Source organism: Hipposideros armiger, unplaced genomic scaffold (assembly GCF_001890085.2).
Source record: "Hipposideros armiger isolate ML-2016 unplaced genomic scaffold, ASM189008v1 scaffold_114, whole genome shotgun sequence".
In the NCBI taxonomy this organism is placed as follows: Eukaryota; Metazoa; Chordata; class Mammalia; order Chiroptera; family Hipposideridae; genus Hipposideros; species Hipposideros armiger.
The window spans coordinates 2,046,330-2,071,451 of record NW_017731464.1 but is presented as its reverse complement, the minus strand read 5'-3'; the positions used below and the strand labels follow the sequence as shown (position 1 = coordinate 2,071,451).

General features: G+C 43.1%; 1 protein-coding gene across 5 annotated transcripts in view; it reads right to left on the bottom strand.

The window, feature by feature from the left end:
* The window catches only part of ADD2 (adducin 2), a 103,728-nt gene extending 80,316 nt beyond the window's left edge, over positions 1-23,412 (bottom strand). For 4 of the 5 annotated variants that reach the window (XM_019647677.1, XM_019647678.1, XM_019647675.1 and 1 more), the window contains exon 1: positions 22,869-23,404. The gene's annotated coding sequence lies outside the window, so the exon portion shown is untranslated. Of the gene's footprint in view, positions 1-22,868 lie in introns of all 5 variants that reach the window. The other variant, XM_019647679.1, reaches the window with a different exon arrangement.
* Between the last annotated feature and the right edge of the window lie 1,710 nt (positions 23,413-25,122).

Here is a 25,122-nt window from a genome sequence, read left to right as displayed (position 1 = left end):
GGAGAATTTCGCCTTCTTTCTAAGTATAACTGGAAGCAATAATCAGTTTTAAACAGGAGGATAACAAGGTCCAGTCTGCATATTGAAAGCCCACATTGGCTGTAGAGTGAACAACAGAGCAGGGGATGGGGCACAAGTGGACGTGGGGAGACCAGTTAAAGGCCACTGCAGATAGCCAGGTAGGGATGATGGGGCTTGGGCTCAGAGCATGAGGGAGACAGAGAAAAGTACGAGGATTTGGGAGTGTTTAGGAGACAAATGAAACAGAACTTGGTGGCGACTTGAATGTGCCCTCTGGTTCTCTTCTTTCAAGATTTAAATCCAAGAATGGAACTGAGCCTAAAATTTTAAGGTGAATTATTCAAGTGACCCTACCCCATCCTTACTATAAGTTTAGCGTTTTATTTTGTTTCTGATGCCCACACCCCTTTTCCAGACAATGCCACAAAATACAGAACCAGAGACGGAACAGGTTTACACTGTGGGGAAGCCTTAGGTATATGGAAGTGGTACTTAGACATAAAGGGGGCTTGTCTCCTCCTGGGGCACAGCCCACATCTCTGAGGTTAACATGGGTTTCTAACGTCCCAGCACAAAGCAGGGAAAACGCCATATGCTGGGGGCCAGATCCCCATCCACAGCCAGACTACAGCCTCAGAACGCATTCCCCCAGGGAGAGCTGCTGTCTGCGCTGACTGCAAGATTGCCTGCCCCTCCCTCTTCACAAAGCACAGCAGATGCTCTTCTATAATGTCCAATTACTCCAAGGAATGTCATTATTTTTATGATTAATCACTTCCATATTCTCAAGGACATATGTAAGGTGGATATCCAACGACAACAAAAGACCCCGCAGAAAGGAGATAAATTGAGTCCAGCCCCTGTAGTTGACAGTTAGAGAAACAGATTAACCATATATATTATATAAATGTCGCTCCTTGTAAATTATTGCCAAAACAAGGAATATTTTCATCTAAATTCACCGTGAAACAAATCTATTTTTAAAACCTGCAGGTTATGTAAATGGCAGGGAAAAGTTGTAAATAATAAATATCCCCTGACAGAACTCAAATAATAACAAACTAGTGAGCCTGCAATTGTGATTATCCCTTGTAAAATAGCACCCAATAACTTTTTCAAAAAAGCTTTTGTGCTTAAAAGGATTCTTCCAAGAAGAAATCAAATCAAGCAGGAGTGTTCCAACTGGCTTTGTAAGGCCCAGCTCGAATGTCAGCCCCTTTGTGAAGTTTTCTCTGATCTCTCAAGCTGAATTAATAGGCCTGGCCTCCGAGCCCTTCCCGCACTCATCAGTGGATAGTGGAATTATTTATCATGGTAAGTCTCTCTGATGATTCTCGTCAATTTCAGTGCCTAGCATACTGCTCAGCTTCCTTCTTGTTCTGGGGCCTTCAAGAAGATACAGACATGAAAAGCATCAGTAGTAATAGAGCTGGCAGCTGCTAACACTTATGGAAGAATTCATGGGGCCAGGCACTAACCCCACACACACTCATTGCTTTCATCCTCACAATAACCTTAATGAGGTAGGTACCACCAAGATGAGGAAACAGAGCAAGAGAAACAAAGAGAGTGTCCATGGTCACATTGCTAGTAAGTGGGGACAATCGGGGTTCTAATTCAGGCAGTCTGACTCTGCTGCCTCCCAGACTGGGGTGAGATAGGAAATCACTGGCCTGGGATTCAAAATACCTGGGGTCAAGTGTTTATTTGGTAGTTCATTAGCTGTGAATCCCTAGGACATTCACTGAGCCTCCTGGCTTCTGGGATTTCCCTGTAATTCCCGAGTTCTAGGTCTCATCCACACTCACCTGCAAGACAGCAGCTGTCCCCTGGCTGGGCTTCCCACCACAGAACACAGCCCAGGGCTGTCAGATTAGCATTTGAGCCTAATGTTTTTGATGAGATAAATGATTTGGGGATGGATTTACTTGGACATCATTGCTTTCCTGATGTCTTTACTCATCTCACAGCTTTTGAAGGCCGAATGAGGCAACGGGGAAAGTGCTTAGAGACAGCAGAGATTTAGCAAATGGTCCCTGCCCTCCAAGAACTCAGAGTCCAACAATGGATTCAAACAAGGACGGCTAAGTCTCAAGACTACAATCCATAGCTCTACAGCACGTGCTCTCCGATCGTGCCACAGGCTTTCCCACGGTGCCGCGTGTTCTCCCATCATGCCGCAGCACAGTCACTCGGGCAAGAGAAACTCATCCTGTCTTCTGCTACATTATCTATTCCCTTATACTTTCTACACACGTTTTCCAGGGATAGTATCTCTTTGTGGTTCAGTGGCTTGGGAATCACAATTTTCAGACTTACCTTTCTGAAACATTATTCAGTAATACACAGATCGTCTCCTTTGCACTCAGAGGGATTACAATTTGAAATTCAATTTGTTTGTTTGTTTGTTTGTACAGTAGGCCAACTACTAAAATGGTACACGGACATTTGTTCCTTTCAGCTGCTGCCTTTGGACATGAGGTCCACGTGACCTGTGCTTTCTTAGAAATTTATAACGGCATAAAATTTTAATGATTTTTAAATTTCTCCTGACATGTTCTTACTAATAGGAAAAACAGGTGTTTTGACATCCCAGATTGGTTACTGCCACCCAGAACAGAAGGAATGAGCTTGTATTCATAGCAGACAATGGAGAATGGCAAAATCTCCGTGATTGTTTTTCGCCTAGGCCGCGAGGCCATCACTTGTGAAGAGCATTCGTGTTCTCAGGTTTGATGACCTGATGGCCTTATCGTGTGGGTCCCTTCCTCCTGCTCACCCATCTCCAGAGGTAGGAATAGAAATGTCACATGTTCAAGCAGAGATCAGAAGGACAACCTTTTTGGAATCTGTTGTAGATCTCTGTATCTTTATCTTTGACATTATTGTCTGCTGTCATCATCAAGATAAACCACATTATGCTGCACTAACTAGCCTCCTATCCCCACCCCAGCCTGTGTGCTCTCCCTGACCACACACAGTAAAAGAGGGAGAACCAAATGCAGAAGGAGATTTTTTTGGCTCCATCTCATACAATGGGCTCCTCCCTGCAGGTCCTGCCCGGGAATGGAGGCACGCGCTTTGGCTCCCCCTGATGATTAGAATGTAACCACAGCAGGGATCATTGAAGACCCCTGCCACTGACAAGGTCACCTGGACCACAAGGCAATATCCGTTGTCTCTGAGGAGGTGGGAGCCTCTGCCTTTTTATTGCTTTAAATGTTGGCCAGAAGAAACGGCGATGCTTCTACATGGCATGCCAAGTGTATTACTTTAAACATGGCAGCTACATAGTTAAGGAACTGGGATTGTGGAGAGGGAAGCTCCAAATTCCATTAGAGCACATTAAAGAAAATGGAATTAGCTTAGGAGTGCAAACACACATCAAGCCATTAAATAATGTAAAAGGCACATAGTGTACCGTGGTGCCCACATACAAGCACGGGCACTCAAACTGCTTGAGTGGTACTGAGGACTAAGCTTGGAGGCTGACGCTACAAACCTGGAATTCTATCAGAAACGCTCTCTTGTGAAGGACAATGGTGACACATTTTGCACAAGGGCGATCGCCTGGTCACTAATGTCATGGGAAACTATGTGTGTGGCAGTCCCCACCAGCTACCTAGGCAACATTCACCTTCCCGTCTTCCTTTCTAACAGAACCTCAGTTTTGTCTAAGGTAGAATGTGCCCAACAACAACAATAACAACAAAACAAAGCAAAAATTAAAAAACAAACAAAAAAGAAAAACCACGCTGCGCTTCCCTGAAGCTAGAAGCAACTATTTGATACAGTCCTAGGCAATAACGTGGAAGCAGAAATCTGCTGGGAATTTCTGGGAAAGTCTCATTTCCTGATAGAAATTCTATCCCTCCTCCTTCACCACATCCTCCTTCTTCTCTGTCTAGAAGGTAGTTGGGGGACTGGAAACGGAGTGGCTGGTTTACAAACTTCCAAGAGAAAGAATACCACCTATGAAGCAGGGCAGAACAGAGAGGCAGCAGAGAAGGAGCCTGCATGTTGGTTTCATCATAAGCCACTGTGCCAACCCTGGACTGCCAGCCTCCGAGCTTGCTAGGTGAGGGAAATAAGACCTACTGGACTAAGCTACTGTGGTTGAGTTTCTGTTTCATGAAGCTTGAGGCAATCCTTAATCAATATAGACTGTTAAGACAGACACAGGAGTTCCTTGTCCAATAACCTTTGGAATTGGTAGGTAAACACGAGTCCTTGTTACGGACCTTTCCCAACGTTTTATATCCTAGATGCTTGAGGATGCATTGAGAGGAAGATAGAATACAGTGTCTCCCAAATTCTCTTGACCATGAAAACTTTTCAGGTTATATTTCTTGAGAATAATGTTCTACTGGATATATTTTGGGAATCAACCTCTCTCTCTCTCTCTCCCTCCCTCTCTCTCTTTCTCTCTTTCCTGGACTAAAGACACAACATACCTTTTTAGGATGTACAAGTATAAATTCTTAGCAAAAGTTAAAACATAAAATCATTGTAACTTTGCATACTGGGCTGAATAGTGTCTCCCAAAAAGTCATGTTCAACTGGAACCTGTGAATGGTACCTTATTTAGAAATAGGGTCTTTGCAGAAAGGTAAGATAAAGTTATAGTGGATTAGAATGGGCCCTAAATCCAATGGTGGCAGTCCTTATAAGGAGAGGGAGATTTGGACAAATAGAGGCACAGAGGAAAGACAGACACTGAGGAGAAGACCATGTGACAGCGGAGGCAGGGATTGGGGTGATGCAGCTGTAAGCCAAGAAACGCCAAGAATTGCTGGCAACCACCAGAAGCTGGAAGACGCAAGGAAGGATTCTTCCCTCGAGCCTCCAGAGGGAGCGTGGCCCTGCCAACACCTTGGTTTCAGACGCCTACCCTCCAGAACTGTGAGAGAATACATTTCTGTTGGTTTAAGCCACTCCGTTTGTAGTGCTTCATTAGGGCAGCCCTGGGAACCTAACATACTTTGCAACATTGTAACAAAACTCACATTGGAATTTTTCCCTCTGTCCAGGGATGAAAATTACGGATCAACATGGAGTCTTGGCTATCAGGAGAGCCTGCCTCAGCCCCACCCATCTCCTCCACCATATTTTAGATTCTTGTAAGGAACTTATATTCCTCCTATCCCTTTTCCTTGAAATCAAATGGCATCTTGAAAACTCTGATGTTACAAGAATGAAGAAGTTGACATTTAGAAAGAAATGCCCTGAAGAGCAGCTTTTCAGCAACCCCGGGTTTGCCTGTAGTTATGTACCTCGCCTCAGCGTTTTGTCTTCTCTGAGCTTCATTTGTCTGATCTCTGTAACCCAGGGGCTGGACGGGAAGATCTCTATGGTCCCTTCTGCTTTGACACGCTGGGATTCCAGTGGGAGTGTTTCACATATGTGACATCTCACGCATGTTACTCAGAAACATAAAAACAGAAAAACCCTTGCTAATGCTTAGGGCTCCTTTTGAGCTTTTCTGAGCTCATTTATGTATAAGAACCGTACTTCCTAGGATATTTCTTTGAACTGAACCAGAAAAAGGAATGCAGTGTTCTGTTTGCTGTGGTGTCTGCCTTGACGTATTGAAAGTTCTAGATGAGACAACTGATTCTTAAGAGACGGCAGTAATGGGAATCATGAGGACAATACTGAACGTATGTCTCCCTTTCCCACCCTTAAGAGAACCTCACACTTATAAAACAAAGTAAATTATTCACCTTACAAAAGATGTCTTTATTTTATCAATAAAGTTATTAAAGATTTCCTTTAAAATAAACAGCCTAGCAAAGCAGTGGCTTCACCTGCTCTTTTCCAATCTAAACAACCCAAGTTCCTTCAGATGTCTTCGTATGAACTAGCTTCCACCTACTTGAGGGGTAGGTTGCTTTTTCCTGAGCCCCAGCCACTTCTCATCACACCATCCATGTGATGACCAACACAGAGCACAATGCTCTCAAAAGTGACATACTCAAAGGAAATTTAGGAAACGAATATATCTCGGAGCTTAAGTGTCATTATCTCAATATATGTGACTGGTTACAGAAAATGCAGTGATGTAATGAGAAATAAAAGTATCCCTGCTTTTCACAAGGACACACTAGACGCAATGTCTTCATAGGCACAACGATATTGCAATTATCAAACAAAAATAATTTTAATGTTTTAAATGCACATAACCCTTGTCAAAAGTGGTTTGAAAAAGTCAAAGAGGCGATAAAATTCTGTAACATGCACACCCTTTGGACATTTGCCTGTGGACATTTGCAAGTAATTTGTGCTTAGCAAGGACACAGAAACCTTAAAATAAGATATTATCTCCCTAATTCTCTACATATATCAATGGCACTATGACTATTATATTTACAACAAAGGACAAAAATAAACCAAAAGGATGAATTGGATTTTTGAAAGACATAAACAGCAGGTCTGTGTAGGGTTACCTTATTATAAGTTATAAAGTTTGTTCATTTACTCAATCCACAAAGATTTATTTATTGCCTATTATATGTCCACTTTTCTCATCCAAAAAATTAGATTAATAATGCCATCTATCGTACAGTGTTGTCATGCTAATTAGACTTTAAATACACATAAATACAAACATATATTATTGCTTTACTCATCTCAGGCTGCTATAACAAAATACCATAAACTGGGTGGCTTATAAACAACAGAAATGTATGTCCCAAGGTTCTGGAGGCTGCAAGTCCAAGAGCAAGGAGCTTGCAGATTCAGTGTCTGGTGATGGCCCCTTCCTGGTTCATATACAGCCATCTTCTCACTGGGTCCTCACATGGCGGAGGAGTCCAGGGAGCTCTCTGAGATCTCTTTTAGAAGGGCCCTAACCCCATTTCTGAACCTAATTACCTCCAAATACCATCACGATGGGGATTAGGTTTCAATATATGAATTTTGGGGGAATACAAACAATTGCAAGATTTTTGGCATGAGCAACTGGGAGGATAATGTGATGCAGAAAAAAAGTGGGTTTGAGGAAAGAAGTCAAGAACTCTAACAGGGTCATGTTAGGTTTGGTCTAAGATGTCTATAACACATCCATGTGGAAATGTCAAGGAGGCAGGTGGGTATACACGTCTGCAGCCTTCTCACTCAACACTGCCCAGAGTAAGATCCCAAGATTGGCAGCATCAGCAGCATCTGGGAGCTTGTTGGAAATGCAGGTTCTTAAAACCCACCGCAGGCCAATGGAACTAGAATTTGCATTTTAACAAAATCCCCATGTGATCTGTATGCACATTGAAGTTTGAGAGGCACAAAGCTAGAGTTCTGGGGAGACAGGGACTTTNTTACTCATCTCAGGCTGCTATAACAAAATACCATAAACTGGGTGGCTTATAAACAACAGAAATGTATGTCCCAAGGTTCTGGAGGCTGCAAGTCCAAGAGCAAGGAGCTTGCAGATTCAGTGTCTGGTGATGGCCCCTTCCTGGTTCATATACAGCCATCTTCTCACTGGGTCCTCACATGGCGGAGGAGTCCAGGGAGCTCTCTGAGATCTCTTTTAGAAGGGCCCTAACCCCATTTCTGAACCTAATTACCTCCAAATACCATCACGATGGGGATTAGGTTTCAATATATGAATTTTGGGGGAATACAAACAATTGCAAGATTTTTGGCATGAGCAACTGGGAGGATAATGTGATGCAGAAAAAAAGTGGGTTTGAGGAAAGAAGTCAAGAACTCTAACAGGGTCATGTTAGGTTTGGTCTAAGATGTCTATAACACATCCATGTGGAAATGTCAAGGAGGCAGGTGGGTATACACGTCTGCAGCCTTCTCACTCAACACTGCCCAGAGTAAGATCCCAAGATTGGCAGCATCAGCAGCATCTGGGAGCTTGTTGGAAATGCAGGTTCTTAAAACCCACCGCAGGCCAATGGAACTAGAATTTGCATTTTAACAAAATCCCCATGTGATCTGTATGCACATTGAAGTTTGAGAGGCACAAAGCTAGAGTTCTGGGGAGACAGGGACTTTACACTCAGTATATAAATGAAGTTCAAGCTAAGGGCTGGATGAGCTTCCTGAGGGAGAGTATGTTAGGAACACTGAGTGGCCCAGGGTGGAGTCATGGGTTCTTCCACACTCAGAGGGCTGGTCGAGGGGAAGGGAAGCCCACAGAGGAAGAGGAGGAATATCCAGTGAAGTAAAGGAAAAGCCAGGACAGTGAAGGGTCCCGGAAGCCAGACGATAGAAAGTTTCAAGAAGTGGTCCACCATTTTAAATGCCACTGATGGGTGAAGTAAGATAAGAACAGAGAAGAGGTCATTAGATTTGGCAACATAGTGGTCATCAGTGACCTTGACAAAGCAGCCTTGGTAGCATAGAGAGGACAGAGGACCAAGTATAGACAGTGGGGAAGAGGAAGTGAGACAGTGAGCAAAGACAACTCTTGCAAGGAGTTTTGCTGAGAACATAAAGAAAAATGTGAAGGTAGCTGAGATGCTTAGGTAGGAGATACTGGAGCATGCCTGAATGCCAAGGGGAATGTTGCAATTGAGAGAGAGAAAGAAAGGAAGTGACAAAAGGAGAGAGAGAGACAGAGAGAGAGCCAGAGACAGAGAGAGGCTGATGATGCAAAAATGAGAAAAACCAGTTGCTGGAGTGGTGTTTTTGAGAAGATGAGAGGGAAGGCGGCCCAGAGCCCAGAGGAAGGACAGGCCCTGATAGAAGCAGGGCCACTCAACTCATCGCCTCCGTCTCTCAGTAAAGTCAGAGGCACCCGCAAGGTGAGTGGGGAGGGAAGGAGGTTTTTTAAAAGGGGCAGTGAATTAGTTATTTTGGAGAGGTGGAAAAGTAAACGCCTCAGGGTTAACAGGTAGTACGGGGCATTTTGAGATTTTGGACAATGCGTTTGAGAAACCCCATGCTTTCCCATCACAATCTTCATTCCTCCAAAGATGTTCTGTTATAATGCATGCGCCATCAGTTATGAGAAAGTGCATCTTCTCCATCAGTCCTCATTATTCCCATAAGCAGTTTATTATGTTAAAGGTCATCATCGGCAGAGCAAAGCTAGACAAGGGAGTCATCACACAGCCAAAGCAAGATGGTGACACAAAAGGACAGAGTCTTCTGTGCCCTCCATGAGATTAATGGCTGTGGGTGACGCAGGAATTAATGACACGAAAACACAAGAAGCCTCAAAAGAGGAAGTTTTTCCTTCTCTTCTCATAATTCACAAGAACTGCTAGGAGGTCTCTCATGAGACTAGTACTTTGGTAAACAATACCAGGTACTGTTAATTGCCATTGAGTGAGTTTTCAACAAGGCCAAAGTCAATAATGCCTCCTTGGTTACCTTCCTGCCTGCTTGGAAACCAATGTCATTGAATAACCACATAATTCTTTGCAGCATTCCCTAATCCAGCTACATAAAGCCCATTTCTGCGATCCAAACATCAAAACCCTAAAGCCTGGCTCCCCTGAGCTCACTGCTCTCTCACAGCGCATATCCTACATACTCAGGGCCTGGGTGCCATGTAGACAGTCTCCTCTGTGCCCTGCACTCATCTCCATCCATTTCTACTGCTGCAAAGACCTCATTGTCCTGGGAAGATGCATTTTCCAATTAGATAAACCATCACACCCACTTATGGCTATTCTCTACCACTCTCCCAGGCACTCCCCTCATCACTGATGACTTCACAATCTTCCCCTCCATCACTATCCTTTCTCTTTCCTGATGACTTCCAATACATATCCACACAACGATCCACCCAACACCCAGCCTCACATTTTCTTGGCCTCTAACACCAATCATCTTTTTCCCCCAGCCTTAGTCACCCACTCCCGTGCTCATATACCCTAGATCTTGCTGTCAGCAATAAGATCACCGCTCCAACATCTGGATTTCACATCCTACTCTTTGACCATCCCCTTCTAGCCCAACTACTCTAATATCCCCTCTCTAGCGATTCTCCAACATCCCTGAGACCTTCTACTCCCTTTTTCACTATCTCCACTCTACTCACTATTTCACACTCCACTCTTCACATCCCTCCTCACCTAGCTTCAACAACTAGTCCAGCTGCTAACCATTCCCTTGCAAAATACCTTTCCCTCCTCTGTCCCTCTCTCTGCTGTTCTCGCCTCGCAGGGCCCCACCTTTGGTTAAACACTACATGACCTTGCTCCCGGCCTGCGTTTGAGCAGTTGATCCTTGCCCACAACTATGCGGACAGGACTCATTTCAAAATTCCCTCCACGCTTCTCATTCAGATGATTTCTTAACATTGCCAGGCAACCTGCCCTTTCTTGGTGTATAGACTCTTCAAGAGGATCGGTTCCCACTTTCTCATCCCTCCTCAAATCTCTTCCACACTCTCCTCAGCCCTACTCTCAGCTAATGGTGTCATCTCAAATAACAGAATAAAATGCCTGCAATCAGCCAGCACTACCTCATCTTCCAACACAGCCCACTAACCCACCTGTGTTAACTCTGTCACCTTCCCAGAAAAGACTTCCCTGGCCACTTTGGCTTAAGCACCCTCCTCTGGTCACTCTCCCTCATTACCTGAACTTACCATTTGCATAACAAGTATCAGTGCCTTGTTTGTTTGTATGTTTAGCATCTTTCTCTCCTTACTAGAGTGTGACCTGCTGATTCAACGTGGCACCTCCAGGACCTGAAACAGTAACTGCTCATAGAGGGTGTTCAGTAAACATTTTTTGGCTAACTGATTGACTGATATGCATAGTCACACCTTACAAACATACCTATCACTGTGATAAATTACTCATCATCGTTAGTATACCTCAATCATATTTTTAAAAAATGTTTATTGTTGTAAAATACACATAACATAAATTTTATCATCTTAACCCTTTCTTACGTGTACAGCTCAGTGATATTAAATATTTACAATCCTGTGCAACCATCACCTCCATCCATCTCCATAACTCTTTTCATCTTGTAAAACTGAAACTCTATACACATTAAACAATAACCCCATCTGCACCCTACCCCAGCCCTTGGCCACCACCATTCTACTTTTTAGCTCTATGAATTTGACTATTCTAAGTACCTCATGTAACAGGAATCATACAGTATTTGTCTTTCTGTGACTGGTTTATTTCACTTAGTGTATGTCCTCAAGGTTCATTCATGTTGTAGTATATGTCACAATTTACTATCTTTTTAAGGCTGAATAATATTCCATTGTATGTATATACCACATTTTCCTTATCCACATTTGAGTTGCTTCCATGTATTATCTGTTGTGAATAGGGCTACTGTTAACATGGCTGTACAAATATCTCCTCCAGTCCCTACATCAATCAAATTTAAATATACATTTTCTTGAACATCTTTTATGTAACTGCCCTTCGCCTCTCCCCCAAAAAAATCAGCAGTAGGGCTGTTGTCTGGACCAAATTTATCTATTTTAAGGAGATATCACTGAACTGAAGGCATAAAGACCAGAACTTGGAGTACGCAAATAAAAAATAATGGAATCAATATTATGGCTGTCTTCTTCTCTTCCTCTTCTCTCCCTCCCTAAGGAGCAGCCTCCCATAATACCAACCACAAAATCCTCCAGAGAACTCCGGAAGTGGCCTTTGCATGAGAGAAGCATCAGATACTCCAGTATGTGGCTTCTCCCCACCACTTCGCCTTCCTCTTAGGCAGCTCTCCCCACATCCCCTCATTCCACTCCCCCACATTATGCTTCTGTTCCCCCTTTGAGACTAAGGAAACATGCTTCCCCTGTTTGCTTTAGAATGGCAGAGCCTTACTGACATTTAAAAAACAAGAAACAACCAAAGAAGAGATGCTGTGACATTCAAACTCATGAAAAGATGCTCACTGTCATTGATCATTGGAGAAATACTCATTAAAACCACAATGAGATACTACCCCACACCTAGAATAATGGTTAAAGTTTTTTTAAAAAAAGAAGAAAAGATAAAGCAATGCCAAATGCAGAGCAATTGGGAATCTCATACACGGCTGGTGGGGATGCAAAATGGTACGTACAGCCATTTTGGAAACCATATGACAGTTTCTCATAAAGTTAAGCATGTGTTTACCATACCACATGGCAGAGAATTGTCATCGTGTTTACACGAAAACCTGCATGCCGATATGTACAGTGGCTTTATTCACAATCATCAAAAACTGGAAATAACCCAAATGTCTTTTAATGGGTCAATAGCCAAACAAATTATGGTCGTTGCAGCCATCCAAAGAAATATTACTCAGTAATCAAAAGAAATTAACTATTAGTAACAACATGGATGAATCTCAAAAATATTCTGAAAAGTGAAAGAAGTCAGACACAAAGGCTACACTGCGTGATCCCTTTTATATGACATTCCGGAAAAAGCAAAACCAAAAACAGATGCGTGGTTGCCAGGGGCTGTGGGTGAATAAGGGAGATTCACTACAAAGGGGCGTGAGGGAACTTTTTTTAGCTTGATTGTGGTGGAGGTGGCATGACTATATATATTTGTTGAAATTCATAGAACTATACATCTAAGAAAGGTGAATTTTACAATATGTATATTATATCTCAATAGGCTTGATTTTTTTAAAAAAGCAAGTAAATTTAAAAGTGACCTTTAGACCCACACCAGAGTATTTTTGCAGAGGACCCAGACTCCAGCTGTGGTCACCACATAGTTTTTATACATGAGTGTTTAAAAAATAAAAAAAAAATGACCTGCTGTATAATACTGGGGCAGCACAATAGTAAATATATCAGCAACATAAGAATAAATCATTTTTAAAAACCTGGTTTCTGATCCTATAGTAGCAGCATTCTAGCCTTGAAAGAACCCAGTTCACGTCTGAGGCAGAGCCTGGGAATCTGCATTTCTAACAATTTCCCAGGCACTGCTGATGATGCTATTTGGGAGGGGAAAAAAAGAAAAAGAAAGAACCCAGCTATGATGCACTACCTTGCCTGATACTCCCAGGATCCTTTCAAGGTGCCATCTGGGAGCTGGGCAGTCATCCATCTCAGCCCCTCCTTGAATAGGGCATAAAGGACCTTATTCCAAACCCACAGACACCTGAGCCCTCTGATTGGCAGAATCGAAATGACTGGCATTCTGAAAGGCAGAGCCCACCCGCACTGCTTTGCCCAAGAGCCTCGCTCACACCACCTCAGCAGCAAAAACATTACTAAATCACGTGATGATGGGCCATGAGAATTACAAAGGGAGAATGGAGACCTTCTCAAAACCTTACTAACTGAAAGAATATTTTAGCAGGTAAAAGGTAATGACGAACCTCAAATAGGGGAGACACCACGATAGTTACAGATCAGCATGGGGACTGGCTCTGCAAATAGAAGCCTGCTTTCTTGGCCTGCTCCTCATTTCCCAGCGGATTTGATCTTTCTGGGGCTTCATCCACCCTAAAACCCTGATGATCCCAATTTACAATAAAAACAAGGCTTCTTGGCATAAGTAAGGCTATGGATCTGCTTTATAACATTCTCAACTAAATTAAATATTGCTTCCTGGGTGTCCCAGTGCAGAATCTATGCATTTTAATCTCATTATTACAAACCAGCTTAATAGATTTGTCCTTTAACAATATTCTCTAGCTATTTTCATTTGGGGTTTAAAGTTAAAATGAAAAAGTCCGATTTTAATAAAACAGAGAACAGGACAAAGCAGTAGACATTTTTTAATTATGGAAAAGTTGGAAAGTATGCAAAATTAGAGAGCACACTCTAATGAGCCCCAAGGATGCACCACCTAGCTTCTGAGCAGACTGCAGTTTGCCCGAGAGAGTTCAGGTTATGCCTCTTGTTCCGGTGTAATTGTTAATTGCACCTCCTTTCACTCTGACAAGTGCCAGTTTAGATGATAGATGATACCCAACCTCAAGAATTATCAGTTTACCGCCTATCTTAATTCACCTCTAACCCTCCTTATCCCCCCATAAAAATGATTCTGAGATAAAGCCTACATAGTGTATCATTGGATCCATAAATATAATAGACTTTTAAAAGGAGATTTTTTAAAAGTTCTCTGACGTGCTTAATCTTGATAGGTCTTCAGTTCAGAACTAAATATGGCAAGTACAGGCTTCAAAGCCGACAATAGTTTGACAGACTGTGACTTTAACAATGTTAAGATACACCGGTATATATAGCAGGATCCTAAAATGGTTTTCAGTCTTAATGATGATTGTTAAGGCTGAAAAATGAAGCATAATCTCCAAATGAGATGGAAACAGAAGCAACTGAATTTTCTTGTGCAGATTTACTTTCTGAACAAAGAGCCTTTGGCACCTCCAGGTCCCTCCTTCTCATCCAGGTAAAGAAAACCAGCAGCCCCTCCCCTTGTGAGGACAATCAGTTAGTTCACTTACTTTCTCTGTTAGGTTCTTACTTGCTGGGCCTAAATGAACTATGGGCAACTCCGAAAACTGATCTTGTCTAGTATTTAGCCAATAACTACCACCCAGGTCCCTAGGAGAAATTTTCATCTTCTCTTAATCCTCATTTGTATCCCAATCTCTTTTAGACTATTAGCCAGACTCTCCTTTCTAACTTGTCACTTCCACTTTTCTGGAGTCTAGAGAAGCAATTGAGCTTGGCAGAATTTGTGTAAACTAAAAGCACATCATCTCTGTATGGGGTAGAAGAATGTTTCAGAGTTTCTGGACTTCTCTAGATGGGAGAAGATGCTAGTGAGTTGAAAGATCCTGCAGCTATTTGAAGGCATTTTCATAACAAAGAAAAAGAAAACTTCACAAGGGTTTGGATATAAAGCATGGTCATGCTAGTGGTGTGTTTTCTCACTACTGTGTAGAGTTTGATTGGAAATTTATGTCCTCAGCTTCTAATTCAAGATGGCAGGCCTAATCCACCTGGTCCCTAGGTTTCTCTCTCTCCTTAGTCCTCATTAAATTGATCATAAGGGGATACAAATATATAATCCCACATGAACAACATAAACGCAGGCCATTAGCAGAAGAGAGATTTCAACGAGTTTCTGAAGGACAAAAAGAAGACAGAGAACTGGTGACTAATGTTTGAAAGCAAAAGAAACCTCAGCCTAGATTTCAGGCAGAGGATGCTGGAGCTAAGGAGGCAGGTGATCTGTCTAGCAGGGCCATGAAGATGGCAGGTATTACGGAGGGCAGGGAGAAAGGACGCTGAACACAGGGGCACACATTTCAGGTCTCTATGGGGAGCAGCAGACCCTGCCCACTCCCTCTCCTACCTCCACGTACAGTGGTCCACAGCCAGGCACTCAGCTGTCATTACCTCTGTATCTGTCCCTCAAAACAGGGTGCACATACTGCTAGTTCTGAATTTATCCACTTGACCATTGGATGGGTCTTCTTAGAGAAATTGCACAGACTGTGGGGGTGTAAACTAGCACAGCTATGAGGGTGCTGGTGTCCCCAACGTAACAAAATCCATTTGGACTTCATTTTCCAGTGAGTGGCCCAAGAGTGGAGCCCCTGAGAAGGATAGGAACTACTAGCATGTTACTTATTGTGCAGTGAGCAATATCAACCCCATTAGGTAATGAACACTTTAAGGGTTTTCAGCTTTTAGAATGACCTTATAATCATGGAAACCAACTATGGTTATGGAATGCAATGAATATTTTATCCATTTTGATAATGCAAAAGTAAACTTTCAGCTAGAGGGAAGGAGAAAGCAGGAAAGGAGAGGTGGTGGTAATGCCCTTATCTTACAAGGTAGAGAGTCAAAGGGCCCAATCAACAGTCCATGCAATGCAAAATCTGGTTTTCATAAATGCATTGTCTGGAGTGGCAAGGATGAAAGGAGGTGAGGAGATGTAAGCGTGGTGTAAATAAGTTACACCCTCGACTTTCATGGCAGAAAGTCATTAGACAATGATCGAAATTCAGAAACAGCAGTATCTGCATATTATTTTGAGATACTGAGGGAACTATGAGTATAGCAGAATGGAAAACAAAGCTAAAAGTTTGCCTGTGGATAAAGGATTTGGGGCAGGAATTGTTGCTTTCTGTTAGAAGTCCTTCAGTCCTGTGTGATTTATTAACTATGCATATGTATTGCCTTAAAAAACAATAAAGATTGGGGACAGGAGAAGAAGAAAGAAAAATAATGGTATGTTTTATAAAATACGAGAAAGGCAGTCTCATGCACGGTACTGTTGAAACGAGCATGGAATGGGTTAAGCTGGATACTGCATAACTATGGTAACAGATGTAGCTAATTTAGGACACAAATGAGGGTGTTGGAAGGATCTAAGAGAAATGTGGTGCTAAGAGGGAAGAAGAATGTATTCTAAATAAAGGAATGCTGCGATAATCAGTGTGGATGCTCTGCCATCTGACACAAGGCAAGAAGGAAAGAACTGAACACGCCCTCACTTTCCTGGTGTCTTTTCACCATAGCTTTTTGAAAGTAAAAGTCAAGAGATTCTTATATGGGCTCCATGCTGAGCAAACAAATCAAACAGGATGAAATTCAAACTCAATAAAATAATAGAGGCAGAAAGTCATGTCCATTGTTAAATGAAATTCTGTCTTCATAAAGTCCCCATGCATTCAAAGTTTAATAACTTCATTTTGTTCTTTGAGAAAAACAATTTACAAGTGACATTCCAATGCACACATATTGGTTTTTCCATCAATAAAATGATTCACAATTCAGCACAAGTATTTAACTACCCCTTTGAAAGATCCACAGAAAATTACCAAAGGAGTGTAAAAATAGGAACAAATCTGCATCACTTCTGTTTACCAGGAAGGCAGGATCTCCACACAGCAGAATCTGAGGACTGGACATCTTTGCAATGTTGATTCTTCCCATCCAGGAACATGACATTCGATTTCTGGAGTAAATATTGGTAGTTCATATTTTCTGTGAAAATTGTCCACTTCATCAAGATTTTTACATATGTTATTATCCAATAATGCACAGTGTTCTTATGATTTTAAATCTCTTTTCTCCTCTTTGTTTCACATATCATTTCTAATATTGCAAATATTTTTCCTTTTTATCTTAAGTAGGTTTACTAGAAGTTTGTGTATTGGTTGGCTTTCTCAAAGAACCAATTTGCCAGACAAAAAGTGGGGGGAGGGTATATAAGGTGAAGAAAAGAGCCTGTGAAAGGTATGGAAGTTGCCCAAGGGGAGAGGGAGGGTGCAGGATAATATTCAGAAAGATGATGGTTCAGCCTATCTAGGGGGTAGAGTGTGAAGGATGAAGATGTAAGCAGGAAAGGTAGGTAAGGAGTTTAGGCTGTATCCTGAGGACAGAGGAATGACGAGATTCGATTTTTGTTTAGGAAGAGTCACTGTGGATAAAGGAGCAGTGTGGCTGTGTGAAACAGAAACCCAAGCAAACTAGCCCAGGTAAGATGGAGGGCCACCTCATCAGCATAGGGACCTAAGTTAACTGGGCCTCACAGAAGCTACTAGAACTAGAATCACTGTGGCCGTCTCAAGGGAGCCAGTGGCTTCTTCTTTAAATTGGCAAGGGACATAGGGGGATGAGCCATGATTTCCCTCATGTCTGTTTTTTTGGGTTTTGGGGGATTTTGCTGTCTGGTTGGCTGGTTGGTTGGTTGGTTGGTTGGTTGGTTGGTTGGTTGGTTGGTTGGTTGGTTGTTTGGTTGGTTTTCTTACCCTGTTCTCCTCACCTGTTTGGTCTAACATGGCCGCCACCCTTGAGATTACAAGTTTTCATAGAGCCATGCCTGGTCCAGTCAGTTGCCCATATGTATGTGTGTGAGGATATGGTAGAGGGTGTCAAATGGTCCTTAAAGCTGCCACTCATAGAAGCCAGAGGGATTTGCTACCTGTCTTGTAAGTTTTATCCTGCTACTTCAAGGCTGGGCTTAGGGAAGATCATTTTAGCTATCACATGGAATACTGAAATTTGTTTTCTGGCAACTATATTCTAAACTCCCTGGCCTCCAGGTCTTGCCTGGGTTGCTTGTGGGTGAGGTCCTATGTCAGATCAAATACATTTGGGATATTTACTGCTGGGCCAAGTGGCATTTATTTATGTATTTATGATCTTTAATTTTAGCTGCAACTGTTGGGGTGATTGGAACTGACTTGGTTTGAAGCTGGCTATGTTAAAGCCCCACTTTACTGGGGACTCCCTCAGCACATGTCAAGATTGGGGGTCCAGATACTCAAGGTAGAAGGTGCTGATAGAGTTCCTAGAGCCCTTTGATTTACAACCCTGCCCTCCCTGACCATGTCACAACCCATCCGGTGCAATGGACCTGAGGAATATTCTAGGACTCAACTGGGAGAACATCCCTGCTTCTTCCCAGGAGGGACCCTTGTTGAACCATAGGCTGGCTAATATTGGGTGGCACCATCTGGACCATATTTCTAAAAAGTCCTTAAAGAATCTGGGCCCATTGTTCACTCCCTGTTCTCTAAAACTAAACTGAATCTGTCTCTGTCTTCCTTTGCCTGGCACTGTCTTGGTTTTAGCACTGAAAGGCCCTCATCCCAAAAAAATTAACCCATCAGTTCCAGGCAATCAGGGCCCTATCAACACAGCATCCAATATAACTCATGTATGTGTGTGTGTGTGTGTGTGTGTGTGTGTGAGAGAGAGAGAGAGAGAGAGAGACATATTTATGTATATGTCTATAATACATATATATCAAAAGAAAAACTACCCCAAAAAACAATAATAATGGGAGACTAATGTATTTCTTGCAATCTCTGAAAGATCACTTAGGGACAAAGAAAATTTACAGATAGATTTGAACAATATAATCCATGAACTTGTTTTAATCCACACAATCAAATACTGTTCTCCATGGGGAATAGACTTTTCTTTTCACCTCATTCCATTATCACTGGCAAACCCTCCATGTGTAGCTCATCTTGGAGGATAGGTCAGGATGAGTCTTTGCAGGCAGCTTGCCATTCCATGGGGGTTCTTTGAATCTGTGGGATTTTGCTGTTGTTGTTGAAGACTGAGGCAGTTTTGGGTATTACCGCCTTAAAATTCTTTCAGGCTAAAACTATGGTAGTCAAGGTAGGGGTCAAATGTTGGGCTGCACTTTCTCTTCTAGAGATTCAAAATTCTATTCTGAGAATCTTGTGTGTGTCCTTGTACACAGTTCAAAATGCATAAACTACATAGAAATCCTTTTTGAAGAAAAAAATTTTCAAGGGCCCAGAGTTGACCTAAGTCACTTTTATTAAAATGTAACTTAAATAGGTACACTCATCAAGACCAATTCTAAACACTTATACTTTATAGCTTTTACATAACTAAAGTGCCAAAACAAATTGTGCAAATAAATACAACTATCAAATTTTAACATGTCAAATTGATCAAATTAATTCACTGCAACAGAAAGTATTGTTTTGCTAAAACTACAATACCACAATGGGTTTAACGATGGAAAGACATAGTAGCCTCAGGTCTCATTACTACATGTTATTCTCCTAGTTTTGACGAATGCAGACCATGCATAAAGCATGCTGTGCAAAACAACATTAGTAATCTCAAAAATGTGTTCCCTACTTGAAGATAATGAGATATCAGAATGAAAAATTCTATGATCAAACCATCCCGGAGAGCCTACATAAATGAGGAGCCATTTCATACTAATAAAAATAGTAATAATTGCTAACATTTACTGAACCTGACTACATGCTCCAAGCATTTCACATGTAATAAATACCTCTAACCCTCCCAATATCACTATGAAATCAATACCACAAATTTATCAACATATTACCATAAAAGGAAACTGAGAAACAGAGAGGTTGACTAACTTGCCCAAAGTCTCACAGCTAGTACGTAGAAAAATGAATTTGAAGTCAGGCAGTCTGGCTCCACTTAACAATTATACCAAATCACCTGTGTCATTGCTTTGGACATAAGGTAGTTATTACAGGGTTATGGAGATCTAATCCAATGATTGTTGAAACCAGCAAGGGCAACTTTTTCATTGTGTTTTTACTGTAATGCCTTCTGCTAATAAATTGCTGAGACTTGGTCCCTGTGCAGGTAGAACTGGCGTGAGAGCTGCATTCCTCGCCAGTACAGCTGCAGTCACCAGAAGCTGTTCTCTTGAGTTCGGCAAGCCTGTGCCCTGTGCAGGCTCACCTCTCTCTTCACATGCTTCTGTTTCAATTCCCCTCCTTTTATCCATGTTGTAAACTGAGCCACCAGGCCTGCCTCTGGCTCACATAGGAAGATAGAAAGGCAAACACAGTCCCCAGCATTGGTTTTGGGGTGGCCGTCAAGATGAACCAGAACACATTTTTATTATACATTACTTAAGATTATCACTGAAACGAAACCACTAATTTTAGAGAAGACACAGATCTCTCAAAATACATCTATCCTCAGAATTGCAAGGGTCTGAGAGACCTGTAATGTGATATGAGCTCACACGGAGGGACACTATAAGAAAACAGCCAAAAGCAACCCACCCTTTGTGTCTGACAAGGACATGATTGAAGACATCATCCCAAATACTGTAACGTATTTGAAAAAAGTTCCCTTCTGCTCTTAGAATCAAGAATTGTTGTACTTCTCTTGAGAAGTTTTTATTTTGTATTTTTACGCTCTGGACATGTGATGTTTTGTGTTTCATGCTTTTCCTGCACAGCTCTTATCACAATTTGTAATTAGGAGTATATATTCACTGGAGAGATTTCTTCATGAATGTCTGTTTCTCGCATTTCTCTGTAAATACTGTCAGGGCAGAGACCATGTCTGTGTCTCACAGGACATGGCGCATAGTAGGTCCTCACTGAATGCTTGCTGAGTGGACAAGTGAGTGAATGAGTCAACAAATAAAACACATGAGCCATGGGCTGCTCAATTCCCTTTTTGCAAGAGCTATGAGAAAGTTCAGAGCTGGAATTTTTTCCCTCTCATGAAAGGTATAGAGGGTCTTATGCTTGTATTTTTGTATTTGTCTCATTTTTAATACCATTTGATGTCTCTATGCTTAGTTTCCTTTTTTCTTTCCTATCTATTACTTAGTCTGCTTTTCTATATTTTATGAATTTCTGTAAACTGTCCTAAATCCCTTGTGGAACAAAGTAGGTAACAGATATATTTATCAAAGTCTTTTTTTATATATATTTAAAATCTTAACATTAAACTCTCTGCCAACAAACATAGTTGATCACCTGTAAACTCTTAAGAATAGCTGAGATTTATTAATTCCAGCACTATGCTACCATTTAAGCCAATTCAGCCCCAGCCTAGAAACTACATGCAGTGTGTCAATTCAGGCCATGTAGTGTATTGTGAATGTGACAAGCACATTTCTAACAGGGCTAAGCAAATCGATGGACAAAAAAGAACATAGGGCTGTTGACATCATGCTAGCACTGAAAAGTATGCTTTTACTGTGCCCTATTGCAGGTGGGGGTTTGGGCCAGATCCTGGTCCACAGGCATTGAGAAAGTCTGGTCACACTGCAGAATGAAGGTACAACATTCTAAAGTGAAAATATTAAATGGTCTGAAAATCTCTAACACATACTATTCATATGCTAGTGGGCAGAGTGACTTGTAAGTCTGAAACTTCAGTGACCTCTCAGGTCTTACTCATTTAAAGCACTTTCACTTCAAATGTTGACCAACTATTTGTCCCTTAAAATGAAACGTCCTTTTCACATCCCATTCATGAGGACATCCCTCACTGCCCAAGTTAAAAATCTCGTGTATCCCAGCTGGACCCACACCCTAGAAGTAAAAGGACTGAAGTCCACCCTCTCCAATCATTTGCTCCCCTCCTTTGGGGTTACTCATAAAACACGAAGTGTCCATTTAGGAAACGGAGATTTGATTTCTGATATAAAGCTCATTTGCGTCCGTTGAATTTTAAACGACAAACTGCAAGAGGGAAGAGTGGGCGTAAAGAAACAGATGGGTAATAATCATCTGTCACAGATAAATGACAATTTTTAAAAGAATTTGATATAGGGTGTAGGTTGGGGCTTTTTTCTTTCTCCCCCCCCCCCGCTTTTACTGGGAGTGGGGGCGGGGGGGCAGGGGTGGAGATGAGAGAAGAAAAGGAAGGGGGAGAAAAGGCGAGACAATAGGCTAGACCCGAGCGCCTGATCTGCATCCTAAAGCAGCCTGCCCCTCCCACCCTTCCCCCAACACCAGGTAAGGCTGTAGTCGCGATTTCAAAACAAGCTGATGCGGGCCCCCGCTCCCGGGACCGAGGGCGGCCTCCTCTCGTAGTGCAGGAGGGAGGGGAGGCCGGGGGAAAGAGGGGAGGGAAGCGGGAAGATGGAAGCTAAGAGATGAACAGACTGGTAAGACCTCCTCGGGGACAGTGGCCTTTTTTCCCTCCAAAGTGGTGGAGTCCCATAAAAATCCAAACCCACCGGGACCCGCACATTTGCCAGCTCTCTGGCTCCAAAAGCAGGCGGCTGGCGACGCCGCACCTGCTCGCGCCGCAGCTGCGGCGGAGCTCGTCGCTGGGGCGATGGCGAGGCCCGGGGAGCGCGCCCAGCCACGCAGAGCGCGCCTCGCACGACTCCCTGGGAGGGCGGCGGCCCTGCGAGGCGCGGCTTGCCACCCTCCCGCCGGGCGGAGAAGAAAGCCCCACCTGTCAGACGTTGCGCTTAGAGCTGGCGACAGTCCCCGGGCAGAGTCCAGCGCTCTGCACGCAGCCCGGCTTTCCAAAGAACCTCCAATGTTACATCATCAACAGAAACCTTTAGGCAAAAACACAGCCGCGGGCGAGGGCTGCATCGCAGGCGCACTCACTAACTGAAGCTCACCCACCTGGACCAGCCCGCTCCCGCACGGTGGAAGGATGCTGTAAGGTCTCAAATGCCATTAAAATAAACAAAACGAAGGCAAGCCCACGGTGTCCATTCCGGAGACGGGCTTACCTTCTGCACGGCTTCTCATCCATCTCTGGTCTTCCACTGTGGGCTGTTGTTGTTTTTCTTTTGTTTCGTCGTTTTTTCCTCCTTTTTCTTTTTTGGATCTGATTAAACAAATGCACTCAGCTAATCTGCAGAGCAACGATTTCTCCCCATCCTGCAGCCCCGCACTTGACAGAGCTGCCCGGAATTCCACCAGCAATGCAGCTTCTCCGCGTCACTGGTGGTTACAGACAACAGAGGCTGTCAGTCCTTGACAAAAGGCATTCGTTCCCGCTCGTCTCTTACAGCGCTGCAGTCAGAATTAAATCCATTTCCCGCACGAGGCTGGGAGGAAATGAGAGTTCTCCTGGCGGTGCGCGCTGACAAAAGGACGCTTGATGGTGCCCACAGCGCCCCCTCCAGCGGGCCGCTGCCCGGCCGCCGAGGGCCGCGGTGCTGCAGTGCCCCCGCCCGCAGTGCCTGCCGCCCCGCGCTGCCGCAGTCCCGCCGCCGCTGGCCTCTGCCCACGTCCACAGCGGCACCACGAACTGCCACCAACAGCTAAGAGCCAATATGAGGATTTTGTTACTAGGAAGAAAATCTGAAACGTGAGCTCCCTTAGACGATATACCTTCCCTGGGGTTTAAAAAAAAAAGACAAAACTCTTACACTTGAAATATTTTTTGTGTAGGAGGGACATCTTGCCTTTAGAAAGTAACACTATTAACGATTTTAATAGCAATTGCCTGGCCATTTGAATTCCAAGCCAAAATTACCCCTAATTCTGACTCCGTTTTCAAAGAGGACAAAATTTTTATTGTTGCCCTACCCTCAGGGACTATGGGCCCAGCTCCCTTCAATTCTCACTAGCCTTCTCTCACCCCTCTCCCCCCCTAGTCAGTCACCCCACAGAAACAGGTGTTTAGTGAATAGGAACACTGGATGGAGAACCAGAGTACTTGGTCACAGTCTCAGACTTGCCATTAACTAGCTGTGTGACCTTGATGAAGTCGCTTAACCTCTCTGGGCCTTTTAGTCTTCCTCTGTAAAATGACATTCTAATACTCTCTGATGGTGTTTCTCACGGAGTAGGGCCATCAGAGTGGCTGCATGAAACTTTAGACCCCCATAATCTCCACCAACTCCCTCAATCAACATTAACGCTCAATCAACTCTAAGCGTTTCTAAAAATGTGATTGCTGGGCAAATACAGCTTCCAGGAAAGCACCCAACCAGATCACGGCCCTTCTGCTCCTCGGTTCTGGGGCACCACAGCTTTTAGACACCCTCATAAAAATCACCAGACCCCCACCACAGTGCAGCTGCAAAATCAGTCCCTGAAAGTGGGCCCAGGAACCGGTATTATTAGCAAGCATCCCTAGGGACTCCTTCGCATACCAACATTTAAGAAATGCCACTCTATGTGAGCTACTACTTATGTAGAAAAAGAGGAAATGTCCATCACAACAACTCTAGAACAACTAGCAGCCTTCCCATTTCAGATGCCAGAGTAAATTTTGTCTTTTTGCTCTAGCTCCTCCAGCTCCTCCAGCCCCTCCAGCCCCTAGTCTCTACACCCTCCTTCCCCACTCAGAGATTCTCATTCTTTCCCATTTCGTCTTCAGGATCGCTAAGTCCAGAAGCCCTCTCCCCATTCTTCTGTCAAAACCTACTAGAATTACAAGCAGATCAGCCAACAGGACCCAAGGTTTGTTTGGCCTGAACGAGGAAGTGATGTATTTATTGACACTTCAGGCAGATGTGTGCGTTATCGACATGAACTGATAATACTTGGGAAGTCTGGAACACCTTCCCCAGAGCCCTGAAATCACAGGTATGCTGGGTACTTCTCTGAAATAGAACCCAAAAAAAGGGAACAGAGAATTTCTGTTTAGTCCAGAAATTGCAGGTTTCATAAATCCCCTTGATCATCTCTAGCACTCAAAAATTTTTCTTCCTAGTGTACTATTTAGCTTTCTCAAACTAATAATAGCAGTCTCTTTTTGGCTCTTGCCACTGTTCTGAGGGCTTAACATGCATTTTTATTCATTTAATCCTCATGAGAACTCTATGAAAGTGGTACTATTATTACCCCATTTTACAGATGAAGAGACTGGGGCACAGAGAGGTTAAGTAACTTACCCAAGCTTGCACAGTTAGTGAGTGGCTGAGCCAGGATTCAAACTCAACCACTATAGCTCCAGAGCTTGTGAGCCCTAACCCTGCACATGGCCTTCAGAAGAGACAAAAACATTGACTTTAAAAAGCAGAACTAGGG